Here is a 26,237-nt window from a genome sequence, read left to right as displayed (position 1 = left end):
ACATTAACCGAAGCAGCAACAACATAGCATGATATTAAAAGAGTGTGAGAGAGAATGCGAGGATCTTGCTGTGTTTCCCATGCTGGAGTCCCGAGATCTTGCGGCATTTTGTGTTGATTGCAGCAGGATTGACCATTCTCTGATGATGCATCAAACGTGTGACGCGTGTCCATAAAGATGGACTGTTTGAAGCAGAGCAGCTTAGTTGATTGTGGAAGATGAATTTTTGACTGGACCCTCTATGGATGTAACAAGGGCGGGGAAGAGTTCCAACTTCTTAGATGATGGGGGTGTTAAGTCCAGGAGAGGATGCCGGGGTTTAGTCAGTAGAGTTGCGAGATGGAATATCTGATCTTATGCTTACAAGGGAAGAAAGGTGCTATCTCTTTTCTTTTGATAGCTTGTCTAGCCTTTAAATACAATTATTTAACATTCTACAGTTGTCATTTATAGGATTCCCCAAACTGATAGGTGCAGATGACTGTACATGTCTCCATCAATGTACCTTCAGAACATGAGGAGGACTTTGTGAATAGAAAGTCAACACGGCTAGCCTTATTATGGTCAACTGTGTTGCCCCTTGCTGTTATTATACCCATGAAGTGCTCGTAGTTCATTAGAATGAGCTGCCCCTTTTGAGTGAAATATGCAGCCTTGATCTATCCATTTTATAAGGGTGAGAGTGTTACACGCTCTTTTTATGGACACGCACCGCAATCAAAGTGATGTCAGTGATGATCAACAACTGTTACCTCCATATTATACCATATTTAAGACTGTATAAACCAGCATTGTGTTGTATGTCTTAAGACTTGTAATTATGTCTCAAATCAAAATAATTTTATAACAGTTGCGTGTGTAGCCTATATCCTTTGGCTAGTGCATGTGTTATTTTCAGAAATATGTTGGCTAAAATCAAACAGAAACACCTTCACCAGGTTATAGTATATGGTTATTACACAGGCACTGACGTTTATCAATTCAAATAGAAATCAACTGTATAGTGTTAGCCTCCCTTTAGTGGTTAAAATGAAGAACATGAGATAAACTTTAAATAAGATTTTAGATGCATTTTCACATTCATGTTTTAAAAACTGATACATTGCACATAGTATTAGTGCAATCAGAGTTACATTTTCAAAAATAACAATTTAAAGTGACACTTAGAAAAAAAATTGAAAAGTTTCAGGCTGACACTATTTTTATATAACAAAAAGATTTAACAACTTAATTTTGAACTTTTGAATCCAAAATATCATTACCATTAGCTGATTCAAAATATTTACAGCACGTACATTCACACAAACCTTTAAAATACAGAAAATGCTTAGGAAAATCAAAAGATTGAATCAGTAATTGATGTTTCTGCCCATCAACCAACTGACCCTTTGGAGTCAAAGTGGGTTGGTAGAAAGTGGCACCTTTTTCCTCACTGATGGGAGTTTTGGAGGAGATCTTCACTTCTTCCTTTCCTTATCGGAACCTACAATTTAACAAAAAGATCACATCTCAAAAACCAGAAAACATGATGAAATTGTGTATTGCATTGAAATAATCACGTTGGGCAAAGAAAAAAAAAGAAAAATTACCTTTTGTTGGCCTTGCCTTCTGACCACTTGTATCCTTTGCCCACAGATCTCCCTATAGTAAGAATAAGGATTGGAACATGCGTTTGAATATATTATTGTTTGTTTCAATATATTATACAATAATATATTAACCAATATCGGAATTTATAATTGAAAATACATTTTCAAGACTTTACACACTTTGTTTTTCAGGTGCATCTCGATGTATAGCCTTTGTCCACTGAATGGCATTGATCTTGGCCTTCTTCATCAGAGGGGTCTCAGACTCATGAGAGTTCTGCCTCCTCATCGGGGGTGTTGCTGACTCTGAGTACCTCTGTCTGGGTGCACTGTCACGGTGACTAGGTCCTGGTCTAGCTTCCCTCCACAAATCATGTTTGGTTCTCGAGTCCTCCTCCATGTTCAGGCTTGATTTTCTTTCTAGCCTGGTTGGGACATGGGCATTCTTCCAGCCTTCGCCCACTTTCGTCCTTGCTGATGTTTGCATGGTTGCAGAAAATAATGGGCCTTTTGTGGAAGGGTGTTTTGATGCTGAGGGGTTGCTGTTAGAGTGAGGTCGCTGTACTTTGGATGACGCATTTTGTCTGGGAATAGATGTACTCTGCTTAGATGCAGAAAGATTAGTGGAGGCGGAGGTTTCTTCAGAGTGAGACATATCGCTCCAGGAGGCTGAGCTCTGTCTGGCTTCAGAAAGTTGTCCACTTCTACTACTCAAGGAGGTGGATGGACATTCAGACCTAGGTACATCGGGTCCTGAAACCATTCTGGACTTTGCTACGATGGCCTGGTCACTATTCTTTGTAGCAGGTTTTAGGCTATGAACAGATCTCCCTTCATTATTTTTGTAATATGGTTTATTCTTTTCCAGGGAGTCAGCCTTTTTGCTTGATGCCGTGGAAGTCTTTTGGGGTTGAGCTTCACCTTTCTCCTTTCTGTGGACCATATTTTCTTTAAAAAGTTTCAAAGATTTTTTTGGTTGAGAAGGCTTCACAACAATAAAGCGTGGAATTACAGGATTAGGACCCAAAGTGGAGTTCGTTTCCACAAACCGTGGTGGTTTCACTGGTAAGTGTTCAGATGACTGTCTGTTTTTCTGAGGCATTTTGGTAGTTTGACAAACACTGTCCAGAGTGTCAGTTGAAAATCTATTTTTTGTTGCCACAAAGTATTCATCACTATCCTCTGATCCAGATGAGAGTATTGTTTTTGATTTAGCCTTCTCTTGGCTGGAATGGCTTTTTTTTCTAACCACTTTTATAGAATCACAGACAACTTCTCTTCTTTTTAAGGTGCCTTCTGTCTTGTGTTGGACAGGCTCAGAGCTACCTTTAGTCTCAATCAGCTGGCCACTTATATCTGTACTGAGTGACAGGTCAGAACATGCATCCTGCTTCACTTCTTTAAATTGTGCATCATAAAGTTTAGAGTGGTGTTGTGGCAGTGAGTACAGTCTAGTTTCTTGAAGCCTTTTTGCAGCAGTTCCATACTCCCAGTCCACACATTCGGCTGGCGATCCATTTTGTTCAAAAGATGGGCCATCAGTGCTGTCTGACCTTGACGAGAATAATCTCTTCCTGCTTGGCATTTTGTAGTCTTGGTCACTGTCATCTGTGCCAGAGGATATGATTATGACTCTTTCGTTATCTGAAATCTTTTGTCTGTTGGTCTCAGAAATAGCTATGGTTTCAATCCACCTCTCTTCTGCACTGTGTGATGGTTTAGAGCAGTCATCCAGGATAATATCTTCAAAGGGTGAGTTTACAGGTCCACAGCTAATGTCCACAGTTTCAGGCACATGTCTATTTAGTTTACTACATTGATCATCATTGCTGTCCTCTGGATCTGAGGAGGATTGTCTTTTCCTCTTTGCCTTCTTTTTCCTTTCTGCCTTCCTTTTGCAGCTTTGGTCACTTCCATCCGCTGTGTCAGAATTCCTGATTAGGATTTTAGCCTTGGGTTGTACATGGTTGCCCAACTTGTCAACACTCTTAGTTTGGCCTTTTTGCATATTTGTAACGTCAACTCCTTCTCCCTCTATTTCAGACACAGAATCATCTGTCTCTGAGGGCAGAGGTGCTTCCTTCCTCATCAACAACTTGCTGGAAACTGTCAAATAGTTGTTTTCTGATGCAGACGAGTAATCACAACTGTCTTCAGTTTCACTACTGTCTTCAGACTCTTTCCTGTTCTCTCCTATATCTGGTTCTCCCTCAGAGTCCATTTCATGTTCAGGTGTGCTCCTGCCTGAATCCAACTTAACTATATTTCTTATCTTAAATGCTTCTTGAAAGCTATCAACTGTGTCAAACGTCTCTAATACAAGATCTGAAGATGGCCAGCGTGTTGGACCTGTGTCATACCAGTGTCTTTCTTGGTCTCCTGTTTCCCCACCATCTAGAACATTTTTTTCTACACTCTCTTGGTCTTCATCTTCTGGTTCAAATGTAAGGCTTGCTATGCTTATAGGTATGAATAACCATTCATCATCTGTCTCATCATCAGTCGTATCGTCATCTTTCAAAACAGAGGAAGGTCCACACGAGACAGAGTTAGCCGTTTGACTCTCACTGTCACATTTAGGACATACAAACCCACCAGCAGTTTCAACCAAACATAGACAGGAACAATGTTGTGCTAAATTAAGTGTTGAAATCATTGGTGAAACCGACTTCTTTGGAACCAGTTCCTCATCTGATATGATTCCTGTCTTCACTTGAGCCCTACCTTGCATATGTTTAAAGGCTTCATTTTCAAATGGTGACTGCTTATCGTTGGGTTCATGTAGTTTTGTAGACGACTCAGCAACATGTTTAATCTGTGAACTTTCCTCTTCACTAGTTATATCTTCATACTTTGGGTCTTCAGAACATGCTCTAAAGCTTAATACTTCATGTTCGTCTTCACTAGTTAAATCTTCATACAGTGGGTCTTCAGAACATGCTGGAAAGCTTACTTCCTTTTGCTCTGTGTTTGGGGGTTCTGTGCCCAGCTGTGGTGAGTCCTCATCTGAAATGTCTTCATATTGTGGAAGTTGAACAACTTTTCCACAGAGTGCTTCCTCACATTTGCTTTTAGATAGGACATGTTTTTTTATTTTGTTGGCAGAAAGTGCTATGCTTAAATCAGTTTGTGGACACACAGAAACTGCATCCTTCCTCACACCTTCATGACTTGTTTGGTTTGTAGGAACTGATATTATGTTATGAATCTGAATTTTGTCAACTGATGGGTCTAGCTTGAAAGGTGCAATAAATGTCTTACAGGTAACACTACGATCTTGTTGATAGAGGTTTTTCCTTTTTGTATTTGAATCTTGATTTTTAATGAGTGATCCAAGTTCAAATGTTTTGTTTTCAGATGCCTTGGAACTTGACTTAAGAACTGCTGTCAGAACCACTGGACACTCATCTTCGTTCTCCATGCATGTGGCAGCAACTTCCATCATTATTTGTGGATTTTCTGTGGATGTAAAGAGATGAAGGTTATCTATAGTCCCATTCCAATATTGTTGTAGTAATGAGTTCCTTCAGAGCAGTAAATGAATAATGAAGAGTGGTCATGCCATTCTGTAAGTACTTATCACACCATTTACGGAAAATGTCATCTTTGCTTCTGACAAATGTTTTATCTTCACAGTCATCTGAATAAACACGCTTGCAATTGCCAAATGCAGGCATAGTTAAATTCAAGTGATGTTTTTCTGACAAATCTAAATCTACGGGTGCATTCTTCTCAGGAGTTTCATTTTGATGAGCACAGTTTTCTATAGCAAAGACTAGTGTACCTGTTGAATGTTTCTCTGATGCAGATGGAGCACAATCATCTGTCTTCTTAGACTTGGTTGTTAATCCAGCATTTCCTTTGTGGCCCTTTGAACTTTCCTCTCTGAGTGCTTTTTCAACTGCAACAATGTTCTGCTGTTTCACAGCCCAATTTACACTTGAGTTGAGCCTCTCCACATCATCATCTTTGTCTGAGGCAAATGTTGTGGGGGGATGGGCAACATTTGGCATGAGAGATCCATCATTTGCTGAATGATTTAAAACGGCTCTGAAACATGCAATCCTTTTTGCAACAAATTCCTGAATTTGAAAGTCAATATCTGGATGTGTTTTTCCGACTGGCAAGACTTGGTCTGTGGATGACTGACTGCTGAGACAGGGAGAGGATATCTTCTGCTGATGGAGGTTGGAAGGGGTTCTTCCTGAATGAATGACTCCATTTTGTGTTCTATACTGTCCACGATTCAGAGCAGCTAGTGATTCTTTCAGTTGCTGACCATTGTAGTGTCTTTCATCTGAAAGATTGGCATTATTATTATTATTATAGAGTTCAAGGTTGGCATTTGTTTCCTCTGAAGAAGTAGATGGGGGTAGGAAGGAAGTTAAATCTGAAGTATTTTCTGTCAGTAAGGCAGTAAGAAGATGGGGATATTGCTGCAGTTTGCTCACAGGTACAGAGGAACACTGATCATGTAAGGTAAATGTCTTTGCTTTTACTTTAAGGCTATCTCCCTGAAGTGCTACATAACCGGTACCAGCACAATTCAATTCTTGTCTTCGCTGCAATCCAGTATTATTGTTCAAATTTGAACCATGCATACTAAAATGTGGCTTGGACATTTCCCTTGGTTGTCCACTGTTATTTACAGAGTTTTCACTAGCAGTTGTCCCAAAATAACAGATGCGTTGTGCAGTGACATGCGCTGATGAATTGCTTATTTGGTGGCAACTGTTCCAAGTAGTAGCTGCACTATCCCCGGGTATTGGTTGATGGAATCCAGCGCTTACTGTGCTTGTGTGGGACTCCAGTTGGTGGGGTTCCTGGAAATTGGGGGGTGATTGCTCATAGCGTGATTGCTGCAACTTAACTGGACTGGAAGGCGCTCTATACTCCCAAGTATATTGAGCGACTACCATGTTGCTCATTATTTCATTTTCGGGTTGAAAACCTGGTACAGATGCAAAATTGATGTCCCGTGGTGATGGTAGAGCACCAAGATTACTCCAGTGTTGGATTGCAGAAGAGATCCCCCTTTGGCTCTGTGGACATCCAGATTGCATCGCATTGCATGTAGAGTAATGTTTCAAGTGATGACTTCAGTTTGCTTGTCAGGTCTAGAAAATAAATAAAAGGAACATTAGTGATTGGCTGGTGTCACATTCAATACAATAGAGCGCTTTCCCTTGCTGGAACCTAGTTACCTAAGACCTCCTCTTTTGGAGGAGTTCCTGAACCTAAATTCGGAAGCTGTAGGCCTTTCCACTGGCATCTTTCGGCATGCCAAGCCAGCGGTGATTTCCATTAGCAGTTTTACCACACCAATCTGCACTCAAAATGGATGCTAAAACTTAAGGCTGCAGTATGGTTACTTGTGGAACAGCACTTAGTATAACCGGAGGGTTAATAAAATGAATTAATTTCATTGAGTGAAAAGAGTATTTGATTCCCTAACAAAACATTGCTTTTACTTGGTGGAGAAGCCCCCTGTACAGAGTACAGAGGTCAGACTTGTCGTTGATGACCAAGTTTGCACACATCTCAGGAGGAATTTTGAACCACTCCTCTTTATAGATCCTCACCAAATGACAGCCTCAAAACTTTAAAGATTTGGAAACTTGAAGCTTCAGCTCCCTCCCTATAGGACTGAGGTCTGAAGACCAGCTAGGGCACTCCATGACCTTAATGTGCTTTTTCTTGAGTACATGGCCCCATCTATCTTTCTTTCGATCTGGTGAAGTCAACCTGGATGGTGTTCTTGGGGTCATAGTCAGAATTCTTCTTCCTCCAAAGATGGCGCATCAAATTGATACCAAAGATACCAAGGATTTTGGTTTCATCTGACCACATCACCTTCTCCTAAGAATTGTCTGACTCATCCAGGTGTTCACTGGCAAACTGGCATATACATTTGCGTTCTTGAGCAGGGGGACCTTGTAGGATCCGACGCTGTAGGATTTTAATCCATTACGGGGTTGTGTGTTACCAATGGTTTTCTTGGTGTGGTCCCAGCTGCCTTGAGATCATTAACAAGGTCCTCCAGTGTAGTTCTGGGCTCATCCCTCGCCTTTCTCCTGATTACTGATACCCCACAAGGCAAGGTCTTGTGTGGAGGCATTTTGTGCTTCTTCATTTTTCAAATAATCGCACCTATAGCTAGCTGTCACATTCTCATCCAGCTTTTTGCCAATGGTCTTGTCCCCTGTTCTAGCCTTATGCAAGTCTACAAATCTTGTCCCTCATGTCCTTAGACAGCTCTTTGGTCTTATCCATGATGCAGATGTTAGAGTCTGATTTAGATCAGGAGTACTTTCTTTAAGCGAAAGGACTAATCTGTGGGAGCCAGAATCCTTAATGGTTGGTAGGGGATCAAATTCTTGTTTCACTCAATGATATATTCATTATTTTGTTTCGCACATTTTGTTTAATGTGATTTTCCCATCAACATTAAAACTATAGAACGTTACATCAGTAGGCATATTTCCAAAATCAGTGACTGATCCAATAATTATTTTCTCCACTGTACATACAAAAAACAAAAAAAAAGCAGAATTCAAAAAACAGAAAAAAGTGAAAGACAAAACAAGTTAATATTATTTAATTTAATAGGATAATACTGTTGATAAAACAAGTTAATAATAATTAATACAATTTTAGGATACAAAAGCCTTGAAACAAGTATAAAGAATGTCAAATAATGCAAAGAAATGGATTTAAATGCAATTTCATGAAAAAATGTTTCTTGTCCAATCTGTGGTGAAAGTTTGTTCCAAATTGACAACAGAAAGTTGTGCCACCAAGTAATTTTGGTGCAATGAGCAGTGGGCACCAGATGACCAAAGGGGATGATCTGGAACATTCCGATAAGCAGTTAGAGAGGTATGCTAAACTATTTGGAGCCTTAAAAACAAAAGAACTTTAAAATAATCCTCAAAATTACAGGTAGCCAGTGTAATGACACTAATAGTGGTGTTTTTTTGGTAAAAATTCTTGCTGCTGATTTTTGAAAAAGCTGCAGCAAGTTTTGATGTGGTTACAGTAATCACTTCAAGGAAGAACAAACCATGGGCCAACTTTTTTGTATCTTCCACAGAGGGAGGGTCAAATGTTTGCAGTTTTTTTTTTAATTATATAGTTTTTTTTAATCTGGCAAGGATCCTGGATGGGACCTGGAAGTATGCCCAACCAGTCTACATGTTCTTTGTGGATCTGGAGAAGGCATATGACCCGCCGGGAGATACTCTGAGAGGTGCTGCAGGAGTATGGGGTGAGGGGGTCACTTCTTTGGGCCATCAAATCTAACCCACTAATGCTGAACATTAAGGAAATAAAAAGCTGGATGACCTGCAATGTTTTGATGTTAAACTCAGATAAAACGAAGTTATCGTACTTTGCCCCAAAGGCCTCCCAAAATCAATAGCTAAAGATATTATCGCTCTGGATGATGTTGTGTTGTCCTCCAGCACCACAGTAAGGAATCTGGGTGTTATTTTTGATCAGGATATGTCCTTTGAATTTTCACATAAAATTTACGACAAGAAATGCATATTTTCACCTGCGTAATATTGCAAAAATTAGGAACATTGTGTCTCAGAAAGATGCAGGAAAACTAGTCCATGCATTTGTTACTTCTAGGCTGGACTACTGCAACTCCTTATTATCAGGCTGCTCCAATCAAGCTGCAGCTTGTGTACTAACTAAAAAAAAATGGAAGAGAACATATTTCTCCTGTATTAGCTTCTTTGCACTGGCTACCTGTAAAATCTAGAATAGAATTTAAAATCCTTCTCCTTACCTACAAAGCTCTTATCAGTCAGGCTCTGTCCTTTTTGATAAAGCTTACAGCTAGGGCTTACGAGCCCTTAGCAATGTTGTTATTTTTAAGCTGATTTTGTTCTGCTTAATTATGCTGCTATAGGCCTTGTCTGCCGAGGGATAATACTTTTCCAGATACTCTGAGCTGTCTGTATCATTCATGTCTCATCAATGCATATTACTAATTCAACTTCTTCCCCGGAGTTGTTTGTGCTTTGTCGTCTTGCAGGTCCTGCATGACGCTTCCTGCTGCTATTATGATCTATAACCTTAGCTTTGCTTGTTTCTACGATTCTGCTGTATTAACTGCCATAACATACAAGTCATATTCACATTACTATAGATATTATTATAGTGTGTCTGTCTCTGTCTCTCTCAGTCCATCTGTCCTCTCTCCTTTTCTTTCTTCCCAACTGGTCAAGACAGATGGCCGTCCTCCATAGAGCTGGGCCTGTCTGACGTTCCTGCCTGTAAAAGGGAAGGTTTTTCGTTGCCACCGTACTCTACGGGGGAATTTTTGGGTCTATGTTTATCATAAATAAGTCATAGAGTGCGGCTCTAGTGACTAAATTTTAAATGGCTTTCAAATAAACACTTGACACTGGGTGATACAGGTCACTCATAACTGTTTGTTTGTCAAATCACGTTTTAATTTTGAGAGGAGTATAAACGACTGTGCTGCCTGACAATAATGTTTCAAAAGGGGAGCAAACAGACACGTTTTTGGACATACCAAGAATTAAGTAATATGTTAAAGTACTAGTAGAAGGTATATCCATGGATTTGCCTTCAGTCTGAACGTTACTTTCCCGTTTATTATAGGCGTGGTTACACAACACGTCCATTTATCTAATTAAATACAAACGCTGTCTCCAGTAATGCCCCTCATACTGTTACGAAATACATCTTCAAGAGGGGAATGCCGTGTTGCAAATTACCGGCATCGACAATTGCAAACATGGCGTCTGTAGAGGAGATATTGCTTTGTGTCATTCGAAATCATCCAAAAAAGGCGGGAAAGTATGTACGCAGTTCGCATGCTAGACCACTCCATGAGAACCGACACATTTTTTTACTTTGGTTTCCATGATTAGAGAGCTTGATGTAACCCCTTCACCATCCCCCAGATTTTCTCCTCTGAATTTTGCACCATTTTAAAATGTCCAGGTACTACGCTTTCCCGATTGGATTTTGGAGAATTGTTGGACTTCGGACTCTATACTGCTGCCTAGATTTCTGTTGCACACTGGATTCATACGCTCTCTGGTGATGGATAAAACTACCTCTGGGACCGAACGAAAGGGTTCGTATCTGTATCTAGGTGGGAATGGATGCCTCCTAAAGATGCCCTATTATGCTAGATTTCAGAGTCATATTTGTATTTTTATGGTTGTCTTCAGTAGGTTTACATGCTTTGATCTTTATCAAACACAAATTTCTCATATCGTCGCAGTCAGGCGGAGACCTTGGATCTCCTTTTGTGGCTTTTTTCCCATATATGTGCAATGGACACGGTTCATGGCTGAGTTTGGGTTTTAGAAAGTTTTAACCAATTAAAAAGTATTAAAGAGGTTGTAAATAAATCTCGTAACTCCATTGGATACTCAAACTGACAGCAAAACCTCGCAGCTCCACCCCCTCTCCATCGGATTGAAGTGCCGGAAACAGCCGAACACGAGCTGACAGTTTGCCTTCTTTATGAGGAGAGTTGATCGCTCTGGTAAGCGGAGCTCTTTATAAAATGTATCAAAATTAGCCAATTAGTAGCAAACTCACAACCCGTAAGGTTCTGGCCCAAAACCAGCTCAGTGATGAGGTTACTGTACTTGACACCAAATCAAACAATACAGGTTGTGTTGCCGTGTGACGGAAACGCTTTAATTTCAGGGGTCTGGGGCTCATGCTTTGTCAGAGACATGCAAGTACAAAACATCTGCCATGCTCACTGTTTAGACAGGGAGTTAGACATGGTCAGGCTTATAAAGTCAGAGACGATCACTCTGTGTAAACAAGCATTTATTGAAACTAAAGTGCGCTCCATCGTCCTCTGATCGCCCGCAACTATATAAAAACCACCCATTGTAAAAAGGGACCTGTAGGTTCCATGGACACGTCAAAAAATGCAGACCTCTGGTCAAATGTGTTCAATTGCAAGAAAAACAGAGTGCACACATAGCTCGACTAAACTTTGTAAGCTGAAAATTGCTGATAATGGAATGTGAAGCACTCAGCCTCAGATGCGGGCGTTATAATCACTGAGGTAAAAAACATGTATCTTCATATTCACTGGTCACAGAGGTAAAAAACATGTATCTTCATATTCACTGGTCACAAAGTCCATTTGTGTTTGATTGTTAAATTTTTTATAATAACGATATCTACCAATATATGACCATGTCTAAAAGACACAACACCAACTTTGACGACGCAGAGTTAATTTGTTTAGAAAATTTAGTTTTGTTTTTTTTCCTGAAAATGACCATTTTGCACATACAAGGTTTTCATCCGACAGCGACTATATTGTCCATTGCTGCAGCACCCATGCTGCACCTCCACCGCTGCTGTGATTGGTCAACGGTTTATGCTGTGTACCGAGAAATGTAACGCTCCTTACCATGCGGAATCAGTTACCTCAGCAGCTGGTAACTGGTTCCTTGTTCACCTGTATTCCAACCAGGGCCACCGTAAGAGAGCTGCTCCCACAACACAACTCCTTACACACCCGAACAAATCTCAAACCAGACCACATTTGCCAAATTCTGGATTTGTGCCTAACCACTACATATTTCTAGATTAACGGCACTTTTTACAGACAAAAACATGGCTGTGCCATGGGGTCACCAGTATCCCCTATTGTGGCAACTCTATACATGGAGGAGGTAGAGGACAGGGCTTGGAACTCCTTCAAAAAGGAGTTACCCCGAGCCATTGGTTCAGATCCAAAGAGGTGCAAACGTTTACTGAACATATAAACTATGTGGACAGAAACATCAAGTTCAGCAGAGAAGAAGTCAAGGACAATAGTTTGCCTTTCTTAGACTGTGACGTCCATATGGAGAATGACAGGAGCCTCCACATTGGGGTATACAGAAAACCCACTCACACAGATCAATATCTACTGTTTGAATCCCACCACCCCCTGGAACACAAGCTTGGCGTTATCAGAACACTGCAGCTTAGAGCTGATAACCTACACTCCAGCTCACAGGCCCAAGGGGAAGAACGCAAGCACCCGAGAGGCGCCCTCACAACTTGTGGCTACCCCAGCTGGACCTTTGTAAAAACGGTAGCTGCTTCCAGAAAGAAAACCAAAGTGTTGTTTCTCTTGTTTTCTTTTTCTTTCTCAACCATAGTCATCCCGTATGTGGCTGGGGAATCAGAGAAACTCAGGAGGATCTCCAACAAACACTGCATTCCTGTGTATTTCAAACCCGGTAACACACTCAGACAGAGACTAGTACACCCCAAGGACAGTACACCACACACCCACAAAAGCAATCTGGTTTATGCTGTCCAATGACACAAATGCTAAGATCTCTACATTGGAGAAACAAAACAACCACTGCATAAACACATGGCCCAACACAGGAGAGCTAACTCCTCAGTCCTGGACTCTGCTGTCCACTTATATCTCAAGGAGAAAGCCCACTCCTTTGATGACAACAATGTCCACATCCTGGACAGAGAGGACAGATGGTTTGAAAGAGGAGTAAAAGAAGCAGTCTATGAGAAAGTAGAGAAACCATCGCTAAACAGAGGAGGGGGTCTGAGACACCACTTATCTCCAATTTACAATGCAGCCCTTTCATCCCTTCAGGATCTAACCTCAAAGAACAACTGTTCACAAATGGCCTCCTGTGACTCCAACGACTGTCGTTAAGACTCAATAGATCACTAACAAAGACCAAACCAAGTTCCCGAAAACGACTGACACGACGGTCGTTGGCACTTGATGTCACTGGAACCCTATGTGCTCCATCGGCCTTGTGAAAGGTTAAATACCTGAATCTCCAAAGTTATTTGGAATATAGAAGCTAGCCACGTAACATGCTAACGTTAGCTTTAACAGGTTAACTTCCAAAATAAACAGCATAAAAGTGCCTGAACATACAGTTTGGTTCTGTGTGCAGCAGCATGACCAATAGGGAAGTGAGGATTCTTCTATGGAGACAAATTCTGGAAATTCTAATAAATCTCTGATAGCGACCGACAACCTAGAGTTCAGAGCTGAGCACAGCCAACCCAGACGGTCGACAGGTTCACGTCTGAATGTAAGGACTTCATTATTTGACGCTTTGGTTTTATTTAACATGACTATAAAACAGAACTACATTTATAGGTCAGAAAAGCATGATAGGTCTTCAGGGTGCTTTTTACTTGCCATTAATTCGTACGTCAATATAATTTGTACAGCTGTTGACATGTTACTTTCATGCGGAATGCAGTTAATACAAGGCAAAAAAACATTTTTTGGGGATCAAGTTCGATTTTATTTTATTTACTTGATGTATTTACTGCTGAAAAAAATCACAGACGAAACACTGGATTCATGTTTAAAAGTGTACTAAACAAGGCGACAAGGAGTCCTAAATGTTAGAAATATTAATAAAACATATGATTAATCCATGCAGCTATAATCTAATTGTTAGTTCGAAGTTGATATGCTTTGGAGACTGGACTGTGTGCATGACTTTCAAAGAACACGTCTCTGGAAAGTCCCTGAGTCGATGTCAGTGGCAGGAAACTCAAGAGGCCAGCCCACGCAGATGCAACATTGTGGGGAGGAGAAAAAAAAAAAAGCAGCGATAATTTTGTGGAGGCTTATTCTAAAGGAGGAGCCACGCTGTGAATATGATGAGACTGAGCGGATATCACTTTGAGAACAAGAAACGATTTGGCGTCAGACTGTGACACGCAATAAGCACCAGATAGGCTTTAAAAGAGTGTTTTTGATGAAATATTCGCAGAAAACCCACACCGTTTTTTTTAGTCCCGGTCTGAAGATAGCGACTGTTTTAGTTCTCTTAATGCACGCATATAAATCCTAAATCATTAGGGTGGACATACAGTTTACAGGCACACAAAGGATGTGTGGAGAAGAGGGAGAAGAACCGTTACAGGTTAAACAGTTCTTCTACTCTACTTGCAACAAACAGCTGGAATAAACTTCCTGAAGATGTGAGACTTTCACCCACTCTGACCACTTTTAAAACTAGACTGAAAACTTTTATGTTCACCTTAGCATTCTGCTAAACCTTTGCACTTTTAACGTCCGCACTGTTTTTATTATTGTCTCTCTTTGTCTTTCTGTAATGCATTTTAATTCATGACATGTTGTGCTGTGAAGCACTTGGAGTCTGCCTTGTGTATGAAAAGTGCGTTACAAATAAAGCTGCCTTGCCTTGCCTTGCTCATCCACCCACAAACGAGAAACCGTTACTTTCATCACAGTCATGGGAACGCTAACGCCTTACATTTAAAATAGAAAAGTCGAAGTGCCCCGACGGTCAACACTGGGCTACTCACCGATTCTCTGCATTCCACCTTAGTTAACACATTTCTCAGCAACCACAAAGCTTCCTCAGAAACGCTGCAACGGTCGTCGAACGGTTAAACTTTTCCTACGGTGAGTTTTTACCGTGCACAACTCCGGTCCGGACGGGTAAGTCCCTCAACCGGAGCCAATCCCGTGGTTGTTATCCAGAAACACCGGTGGGTGTGAACAAAGAGCCGGGGTGACTTTTCTAACAAGTATTCCTCCATGTGCTGCGCTGCACCGCGGCAGGTTCCTCGGTTGTCTCACGGTTCACTGAGAAGAAAGGGGGCCGCCCGGGCATTTAATATGACGCTCAGCGCGCGCTCTCATTGGCTGGGTTTTTTTCAGTAAGGGGGCGTGCGTGTATCATTATTTAGACGACATTAAAAAAAAATAATAATAATATTAATATTGCACTAGATGACTCAATAAAACCGTGTAGTGGTCGGAAGTGACAGCATATGGGCAGAAAGGTTAGTGTTTGTAACGGAAATGACCAGAGGAGATTACAGCTAGGAACAAAAACAACATGCCCTTATGGGAAGTGTTCCAGAAGGTGCAGGTTGCTCAATGTTGCTTCCCAGCCACTCCCGGACAAAGGGCAGTTGCCTGGAGGTTTTTTGTGTTATTTTTTTGTTTGTTATGCTGACCTGAATATTCAGTTAATGTTTGGTTTTGTGGCCAGCAGGCAGCAGTGAGGGAGTAAGGGCGCACTCACACTGTTCATCCGTACCGTGCCCCAGGATGTTTCACAGCTAAAGTCTAGTTCCTTTGACCAGTGTGAGTGCAACCGTACTGCGCTTAGGAGCGGTATGCTTGCCGTGCACATGTACGAGCACGAGCCTGCGCACGTGTATGAGCATGAGGCATACGGCGGCTCTGACGTCATTTTATGTGCGCCTGTTGGGACGTAGAAAAAAGAAGGAGGGACCATGCACGGACATTTAAAACAATGGCGGCGAAAGGTTCACATTGGTGTGATGTGGAGGTGGTGTGTTTACTGCAGATTTGGTCGGATGAAAATATTTAAAAACAGTCGACAAGACGCACAAAAACTCAGAGGTCTATGGAAAGATTTGTATTCAAAGCGACGCATCGTGATGACGTCTATCAATGCGTGTGACGTGTTAAGGCATGATGACGTATAGGCAGCAAGAAGCATTCGCCGAGGCCCAGGTAGTGTGAGTACAAACGGGCCTGGGGTGCGGGGGGAGAGGGAGGGGGGGACAAGTACCCTAAAGCAAAGAAATTTAAGCATGCCATTGATATGGGTTGATCAGAAATACATTTATTTATTGCTTATTAGAAAACTATTTACAGGACAGCATCAGCATTGAGCTTCAAATCAATGGTTTGGATCAGCAAACAAACTATTTACACAACAAGTTTATACCAATGAATAAAACCCATGCGGTTGCATTTATGAAGTAAAATGTAATCAACAATAGTTTTCATACTCAAGATAGCTTTCTTTGTTTTAATTTTTTCATTATTAGTGTGATTTCTAAATTTATTTTGGTTCTTCTTTATGTCCACACCAGGTGTGAGTAAGAGAGAGAGAGTGAGTGTGTGGGGGGCGGGATTTTTGTTGGAAAATAAATTAATAAACCAAGCCTTAAGGAACATAACACCAGTGGCGATTGCTCCGAGCATGCAAGGGAAGCTCAGCTTACCCTGAAATTTCTAGGGGTAGCGGCTTTATATACCCTGGTCGGCTGATGGTAACGCCTTAAATGTAAAAAAGGCGACAATGTGCGTTAATCTGCCTGGCAACACATTATAATTCGAAAAGCTGAGTCAAAGAAATTAGTGCATGTCCCTATATGGCTATCTAGAGAGACAGATGTGTCTGTGTTTGCAACACACGAAATTGTTAGTTAATGAGTATGTGTGTGTGTGCCTAAAATAAGGAAATGAGCATTCCTCTGTTCTTTAGAATCATAACGAGGTGATGTGTGAGAGATCACGAGATCTCTATCTTCCTCTCTTTTCTGTGAGGCTCTGTGATGCAAGTTATTATCTGCTCAACCAGCCAGGACTAGTCTCATTCCAGGGGTTTATGTACCATGACCCCACTGTGCACCAACTTCAGTTTAGCCATTTCAAAAGCCATATGACCGAGCAGCTCATTTCTCTATCTTCCACATACCCTAAAGCCCGGGGCGCGGTGCGGAAGGACAGTGTGAGTGCGCCCTAAGAGGGAACTGGTCAAGTCCCTGGAAAGATGCCTAGTTGGTACGACAAGGTCACAGATCATTTTCTTGAAAAGGAAAGAAGGGTAGAATTTACATATAAATAAACAAACACATTTATGATGTAGGCCAGAAAGATCAAGTCTATAACATACAGCATTCAGAAAAAGAATAGTCTGCGCTACTAATGGCTTTCACACTTTTCCAATAGCGAAACCTTCTTTCTGTTGACCTGCTGATGAATTCTTCAAACAGGGTCGAAACATCACATTCATCCATATGGTCGCTATGCGCATTCAAAATGGCTTCAAAGTGTTGGGCAGGGCCAGACAGAGCTTTGTGAGCTTCTTCACCTCTGACAGCATGGCGTGGGTTTGGGGCAGCCAGGTGTGTAGGATGGACACAACATCCTATATGGTGGTAATTTCTTACCCCTACACACGTTGCTCAGTATGTCCAGCTCAAGACTTAGCCTGCTCTCATGAAAAGGGGGTCAGTTCCGCGGAACCAACATCCACTCATTTCCCCTGGGCCACCTCAAGAACTGCCTGCTCTCGCCCTGCAGCTATGCAGAGTCCCTCCTGATCCAAACACCACTCCACCTGTGTGCGAACCATGTCCATGGCCTCAAACATTGCCCCCTTCCACAGGCTTGGATACAAAAGACAAACAACCAACCAATAGTTCCCATATGGGCTGCCCATTAAAGCTGGGTCAAACTCAAATTTTCCATTTAAGTTCAAATTCATATTATGAATATGGTTTGTTCTGAAAGTATCCCATTCCTCCTCTTCCGCTGAATGGCGAAAACACGCTGGGGTTTTGCTGGGGCCACTCAAACAAACCAAAGACTGTGCGCGTAGTTGTGCCCTTTTTTTGAGCCATCCTGCCACTTTGGCATGCGTCTCCCCCTTGACAGTCTGTCACTCTCCAAGGTCTTGAATGTCTGCGGCATCTCTCCATAGCAGGCCAGTAACTGTGACAGTGCCACAACTCTGATGCACCACCAAGCTGGGCACAGGGCAAGCAGGTTTATCACTTTTCCACATCCAAAAAGAGACAGGTATAGGATTTTTCTCTTTGCTGAATCATTAATAACAACTGTGACTTCTCAAACAAAGTTCAGTGTATCAGCAACAAGGCGCACTTCTTTTGCCACTTCTTGTAACACTAAATCCAGAGAGTGTTTTGCGCAGGACATGTTTCCTTTAATCTGGCTTGCACTCCAATGAACCTCCCAGATATGTTGCTGGCTCCATCACAACAGTAGCCTTTCAGCTTCACCATTGGTAAATTGCACCAAACATGGACATCTTTAATGCACAAAAGCAGCATCTCTGTTTTGCAAAAACTAACTCTCATGTCATTTCAGACTCTGCCACTCCCCTCTGCTCTGCACTATCTTCTGATTGCATTCACAGACCAGCTGTGCCATCCCCCACATTCACCTGCTCCTCATCAGCTAATCAGCCCCTTCAGGGTGATATACCCGTCCATTTCCCTCAGTTCTCTGCCAGATTGTTCTTTGCCATGTGAGACTCTCCAGCGGTTTCCTGTATGACTTCCTGGATATGACCTTGCCTGCCACGAATTCCTCTGCGTTGTCTTCCTCCTGGTAATTGCCTCAGCCTTCTGCAGGAAAATTGTTATCTTGTGGTGGTTTGTATGATATTGCCTCTGGCTGGCACCATGGGTGGCACTGGGGAAGGAGGATGAGGACCGCCGGGTCCTTCAGATTAGCTAGATGCTAATCTGGAGCATCGGGAGGATTCGGTCCGTGAGGGTCTGTGTTTTACAATCTATGAGCATGATACTGTGTTGAATATCAGTTTAAATCATAAATCATAAATGCTGCCTGCACTTAACTCCGGGAGCCGGTGTAATCTCCGCTAGAGACACGGGACTCCCACTCCTGTTTATCTAGTAATGTGCTCTGTAGCCTAGCTCCCGGGCGCTGGAGCTAATGTTGCTAATTCGGTAAACGTCAGCCAGATGGACGTATCTCCCTCCCCCCAGTGTCACAATAATGCCCTTCTTTGGTAAGAGGAAATGAGGCGGAGTCAAAGTCCGAAAGATGGCAGCTCCCAGAGGCGAATATGATTGGATCAAGTTTAGAGAACGGGCCCTGGTGGAGAGGCTACGTCAGGGGTGGGCAATTCTGGTCCTGGAAAAACCTAAAACATGCAGGACAGGGGCCCTGCAGGACCGGTATTGTCCACCACTGGTCTACGTCCATTATTTTTATACAGTCTATGGGTTGAAGTAGAGAAATTGTTTTCCTTCTGCACACAGCAGTCCTCGATTGTTAAATAAGTAAACAGCACAATGTGATGAGAGAGGAAATCACCCAACGTTCAAAATAACTAAAGTGGTGTAATTTGATGCCGCCCTTAATCCCTGTATTATGGTAGAGTGACATGCTGTACTGCTTTGTACTGTGAAAGGCTTACAGTACGCAAGACGTGACGTCACCATGCTCCCAGTGAGCACTAGATATTGTGTGTTAGCCAAGCCAATGAGAAGGCGCCACATTGATCCGCACTTTATCGTGTTTTGTGAAATTGATATGCCAAGAGGCTAAATTATGAAATTTGAGCATGTTCTACTTATCTTCCTGCGCAGTAGAAGACTATGCGCTGCAGTGAATATAACACCCTTAACAAGGTGCAAAGACACTTCTGGATGGCAGAGCCCGAGCAGCTCCCACTGTAAACGGTGGTGCACAGTTAAAAATGAAAAAGTGTTGTGTTTGGGGTTGAGCCGCCTGATATACAGCAGAAGGTGTAGGGTTTACCGATTTCCTTTAGAAAATACTAAATGTATCCAGGTCAACCTCTGGGTGAGGTTAAAGCTATTGGACTTTGTTAAAAAATACTAGTGCTACAGAAAAGACTGTGGAGGAGGAGGAGCCTCTTCTAACCGGACTGGGAGCAAACCTCCATCTTTGTGGAGACATTTTCTCACAGAGAACAGATCTGTGTCACCAGACGGACACTTTTAAGCTAAATTCTATCAAACTTTCTGTTGAACTAACAAATTTAAATGATGGTGTAATGCTTAGTTAATTTAATGGTGTTAAACTAACTTCTTATCTTTGTAACCATATACCGTTTTAATGGCCTAATTTATCTTTGTGTTAACAAGAGTGGTCAAAAGGACGCTAACAGCAGTGAATTATCCGTGTGGTCCTCTAGTCGGACACGCCGATCTCCTCGCCGTAAACACTGGGAGCTGCTAGTCGTCCACTTTAACATCGATGCTGTTAAAACATCCAGGACCATACTTCAGTCCTTCACAATAAAATGACATGCTTTAACAGCTCCAAAATATACCGTAAAGTCTTCTTCATGTCCATTTTTGATGTAAACCACCACCCGAGCCACTCTGAGTGTTCTTCTTACTGCTTTCTCTCATCATAGTCATTTGTAATTTGACTTGTAAATGCACAACTATGAAACTTTACTTGTAGATTCTTAGAAGTGTGTAAATAAAGTCTACTTCCACTTCGGTGCAGATCACCCAGTATTTAGAGACATTTATTCTGGTCAAATGACATGGAAGCTTGTTTATTAGTGTTATATTGTTGTGCTGTCATGGTGAATTGTCATATTGAGAATGAGCTGATGTGACAATTTGGGAGGGGTCTCAGGCTGTGTTCCATTTACCTTGGAGGTCGCAGCTGGGAATAACGTCACACCTGATTTAGCAGCGATTCAGATACAAAGTCAGAGAAAACACGGCTGAAACAACCAGGCAACAGTTAGCCGTTGTAGTGCAATTTACTTCATGACTGTATGCGAACTACAAAGCAGGCCGTGCTAACAACAGTTGTTGGATGTATATACATTGAAAATGCTATGTATATGGCTGATTTTTACTTTTAATTTAGCTTTTAACTGAGTAGTCTTTGTCTCTTTTAGTAATACTCATTTATCCTGTCATTTGTCTTACTCTTTTAATTTTCTCTTAAAGGTTTTTGTGTGTGTGTGTGTGTGTGTGTGTGTGTGTGTGTGTGTGTGTGTGTGTGTGTGTGTGTGTGTGTGTGTGTGTGTGTGTGTGTGTGTGTGTGTGTGTGTGTGTGTGTGTGTGTGTGTGTGTGTGTGTGTGTGTGTGTGTGTGTGTGTGTGTGTGTGTGTGTGTGTGTGTGTGTGTGTGTGTGTGTGTGTGTGTGTGTGTGTGTGTGTGTGTGTGTGTGTGTGTGTGTGTGTGTGTGTGTGTGTGTGTGTGTGTGTGTGTGTGTGTGTGTGTGTGTGTGTGTGTGTGTGTGTGTGTGTGTGTGTGTGTGTGTGTGTGTCAAACACTTCCAGACAAAAGAACCCCGGAGCTTGCATGTACAATGTAGTTATACAGTTTTTGGCTTGTTGCCAAACATCGATTGGTTCAAACCAATTGGTTTCTACTTTCACATTCCTGGAGTATCAGCCTCAGGAAAACAATAGTGTAGGGTGAAGAAATCTGCCTAGTCTAACTGCACATTCCTTGTGTCATCCATGTTAGATTACTAATATAAAAGCATGCTTAATTTAATTTAAAATCAATTCCTTACAGGGACAAAGTTAGAACCAGTGCCAGGCAGAGATTTAGATAAACTGGCAGATGTTGAGCCATTCGAGGTGGCTGACATATTTTGCAGCTTGTAAAGCTTATTAATGTAAAGTTGTTATTGGATTTTAGCCCAGTGAGTGTCTGTTGTGAACTTCAAATTGGACAAATCAGTTTTGATTATGCTAGGACCATGGAACATGTGAGCAGGGGTGAAAGGAGTTTTTATTTCTTGCCAGTACGATCAAATTGACCAATAGTGCAGGCACAACAAAAAATACACTTTATTATAGTCTACTTATCAAGCATTCACTAGGACTTCTTTTCACCCTGGTCCTTTTAATCCCACTGCCAGTGTGAAAGTCTCAGACTTTGTAACAAACGTCTGTCTGCTAAATCACTTTGATTACCAGCTGCGCATGTTGGCACAAGATCTGGTTAAGCCGTGCACTTGCTGCTCGCCCGTCGTCTGTCCAGGGAAACACTGCACACATAAAAACAGAATATTGATCATCAACATATTTTTCTGTATATGTTGTTTTTATTTGGGAGACTCTGCAACAAACGTCTTTTTACTAAAACACCAGCTGGCCATGTGTGAGCAGGATGGTTAAGCAGTGCACTGCTTTACTGTGTACTGCTTAACCATCCAGCTCCATCTCACTCGTTGTCTCTGGAGTGAAACGCTGCACTGAAGGTTCAGAGACAGTTCAGAGTGACTTGTATGCAGTGTATATGGTGGAAAACATGTTGCTTCTGGAAATTTAATGTTAGCAGGTTTGTTGTCATGCTGAAAGTGCAATTTTTGTCAGACAATATATTGTCTTCCAGTACGGCGTACCCCCTCCAAATCTTTTAGTACAGCGTACCACTAAAAGATTACACAATGTAATTATAATGACACAAAATGCAATTAAGATAATAATAAATAACCTAATAAAAATGTCATTTTTGGCTGTTCTTTTGGAGCACTTGTTGAGGTGAGACTTTAACTAAGATGGAAATGTATTTATTTAACAAGTGCAGATATATCTGGAGAGTCAACAGGCTTGTGTGCCTCTGCACTGTGTCCAGTTGAATCTAACCCAAAAAAGTGTTGCTCTATGTAGTGAAGCTCACCCCTCCCTCCCCCGCTCAGTTTTTCATTCCTTCATTCCTCTCCCCCTCCTTTCTCTGCTCAGTCTTCTCCATCAAACAGGTGTGGGCTCGCATAATCAAGGTCATACAACAATGGTTCATTTAAGGCATGAAAAAAAGTGACACTTTGTAACCGAGTAACATATTGAATCTAAGTGAATCTACATCAACACACTGCAGACAGCCTCTATGCTGTGAGTACTGAGCGATATCAGCAAGGACACATCGTCTCAAACCGTCAACAGCATTCTGTGTCCTCACCAACTTGCAGTTCATTCTTGTTAGAATGAGCTTGCAAGAACTTTCTCCCCCAAAACACAATGCTTTGTTTGCATTCTTTGGCTTGAGAAACACCTAGGGAGTCTTTCTGATCAGCTGACTCAAGGATTTGTGGCTGTAGCCATTTTGGTGCAAAAGTCAACGTGTCCCTCTAGAGAGGGAGGATGACACTGGTGGACACAATCAGGTAATCAGGGAACACAGCAGACCGGGGACACAGGAGGAAGGGCAAGTGACCTGAAACAAGAGGAAGATTAGTCATTCAAAATAAAACATGAATTTCACGAGACAAAAAAACCCAGGCAGGACACCTCTCACCACGGTGTGACATAATGATTTCTTAGCATTGGAATGTGCCTGCTGTCTGACCTTTACTCAAGGATATTTTTTGTCTGCATATAGAACAGAGTATTAGCTTGGTTTGAGGTCCAATGCTGGGACAATTTGGAGACAACTTGAAAATATAATGCAACATAATTAATAATAATATAACATTTAGTTAATCCTTGAGACAGATGCAACAGGTGTCTGAAGAGCTGCCAGTGGATTTGGTTTCTATGACAACATCAATGTTAGCTTGGTGGGTACAGCTAACAGCGAGCATAAAACAACACATACGGCGATAAAAGCACAACATTTACCAGTAACGATCAGTGTCAATCTGCTTCCCTCCCTCCCCAGCACCTGTTCACCGGCTCTGAAAAAAGACGCTGGTTCCAACTTCAGGTATGGAAAAGTGGGAAGGGGTCTTGTACCTTTGTCTAAATCACAGCCGAAAAGATATTCAGTATATCACTACTTCTGCAAAATTGAAAAGAAAAATGTAATACATGTTTAGTATGTCTGTCTCATCCTCAGCAGTAGCCTACTTTCTCTGCACAGTGTTTGTTTTTATCTCCTTACTTAGAGCTGGTTACAGCTTTATTATTGTCTGACCTGTAAAGATCTGCCCCTTTCTTGGTAACAACACAATAAAACAGTGGTAGAAACCAGAGACTGTATAAAAAAAAAAAGGACGTTGCCTCTCCGTCGAGGTCCATTCTTTCAACTTGATCCAATTGTAATGGGAGCCGTCATCTTGGCAGACTTACTCTGACTCCACCTCACTTCCTCTCACCATAAAAAGGGCATTGGTGTGACTTTTGGGGGAGGGGGATACGTCCATCTGGCTGACATTTACTGAATTAGCCACATTAGCACCAGGTTTGGTGTTATTTTGAGCAGTATTAGTAGTTAAAAAAGACGTTTTAATGCCTTCACCGTACTGCCCCAGGCTAATCAGTGTTGGCCACATTTGGCTGTTGCTGACTCTCCCGGATTTCTCCGTTAATAGATGTCACATACACGGGAAAAAAATGTCTCAATGGCTTATTTGATGTAAGTGCCATCATTATGCCTTTATTATTATAAGGATTTCATATTTTTATTATTTTTTGACATCACTTTATACTTTATACTGTAGACTCTGTGGAAGAACCAACCAAAATACTGGTGGTGATAGATCATTTTGACAGTTCAGATAACATCCTGAGCAAATGTTAATGTTGTGGAAAAAAACATATGGAGAGGAAATCATCAGTTCAAGATCCTTTGATATTACATCATGTCTCTGCACAATACAAGACTAAATATATTCTAGATGACACCGTATTGTTTATATCAGGGCAAACTTGTGCCGGACCTCTCCCTGTCCACTAATGGGATTCACTCACCCTATTTCTGACACCTAATATCTGTACTATTCTTTGACCAATAACACGTGTTCCTCCGCTTCTTTGACCAATAACATGTGTTCCTCCGCTTCTTTGACCAATAACACGTGTTCCTCTGCTTCTTTGACCAATAACACGTGTTCCTCCGCTTCTTTGACCAATAACACGTGTTCCTCCGCTTCTTTGACCAATAACATGTTTTCCTCCGCTTCTTTGACCAATAACATGTGTTCCTCCGCTTCTTTGACCAAAAACGTGTGTTCCTCGCTTCTGATCGACGGTGGCGCCTCTTCAACTTTACCTTGTCACACCACGGTGAGAGGTCCTCTTGTGTCATCGGTCTGCTGTGTTCCCTGATTACCTGATTGTGTCCACCTGTGTCATCCTCCCTCATGTGCATATAGTCCTCGTCTTCCCCTGTCTTGTTGTCACAGTATATTGTCTCATCGTGTACCTCTGGCAATACTTAATGACAAGGCTGTGGAAATGGCCACTTTTATTTTTTTGAGCACCTCCTGAAGAAGATTTTTTTAGTCAAGCTTGTGTAGCAAGTTAAGTTTCATAGTGCCTTTGTTTTTTCTCCTCTTGGAGTGTTTTTGATTAGAAGTTTTCATTAGCTCTGTGCAGCATGGGTTTTGTTTGTAGCCTTTTGTTCTTTTCCTCCTCGTCAGTGACTTTCTTTTGTGTAACTTTCATAGATTATGTAGATCAGTGTAGTTTTTACCTGTTTTGTCCTCCGTCTGAAGCGACTTTCTGTTTGTTTAGGGATTCTTGCCGGGTCTGATTACTTAAGTCCCTCGTCTGAACTGCAGAGTATAGAGTTTTATAGGCTGTTTATTTATCGCTCTGTCTTAAGAATGTACCCGGTGTGTCAGAAATACGGCCTGCATCAATCGTTCCCTGACTGATTTTGAGTCCTTATTTTGCTAAGTCGTAACTTATCTTGGTTGTCTGTGTACAACAATAGAATGAGAAACTTAAGCCCAGTCACGTGCACAATAACAGGTTCAATTCAGCAATTTTGTAGTGCTGTTTACCAAAACTCAAGGTTATCTGGGAGATGCCTTCACTGCCTTTCTCTCAAACAGTTTCAGGACATATGAGAACACACTTGAAGGTTATGAGTACATATTGTATGAAAGGTTATTTTAGGTAAAACCTTTTTTACTAAGATTTTCCACTACAATAGATACTAAAGAAAGTAAATGATGTCCTTTGGTAAATATATTCCACTGTCTACATCCATTATTTAATTTTCATCTCATTCTAAGGACCATGTGAGTAATTTATGCTTCTAAAAGTTGAACAAAAAAGATGCATGAAAAGTGAACCAGAGAATGACCTGAGTCCTACAGGTTGAACTGCATATGGAGTTAAAAGCGAGAGCTATTTTAAAAAAAAAAGATAGTCGTGAATTGTGAAAACTAGTGAGGCA

At 41.6% G+C, this 26,237-nt stretch overlaps 1 long non-coding RNA gene across 1 annotated transcript; it reads right to left on the bottom strand.

Annotated features, from left to right (window-relative positions):
* Window positions 1–1,192: 1,192 nt before the first annotated feature.
* LOC310962428 lies at window positions 1,193–15,156 on the bottom strand. Its single transcript, XR_014593662.1, has 5 exons — window positions 14,931–15,156; window positions 5,374–6,706; window positions 1,770–5,048; window positions 1,590–1,641; window positions 1,193–1,483 (listed from the first exon to the last, which is right to left on the bottom strand). It is a non-coding gene; the product is annotated as an uncharacterized lncRNA (long non-coding RNA).
* Between the last annotated feature and the right edge of the window lie 11,081 nt (window positions 15,157–26,237).

Source organism: Echiichthys vipera (genome assembly GCF_963691815.1).
Source record: "Echiichthys vipera genome assembly, chromosome: 20".
Taxonomy (NCBI): Eukaryota; Metazoa; Chordata; class Actinopteri; order Perciformes; family Trachinidae; genus Echiichthys; species Echiichthys vipera.
Note: the sequence above shows the minus strand (reverse complement) of the source record. Positions and strands in the feature narration are given on the sequence as shown.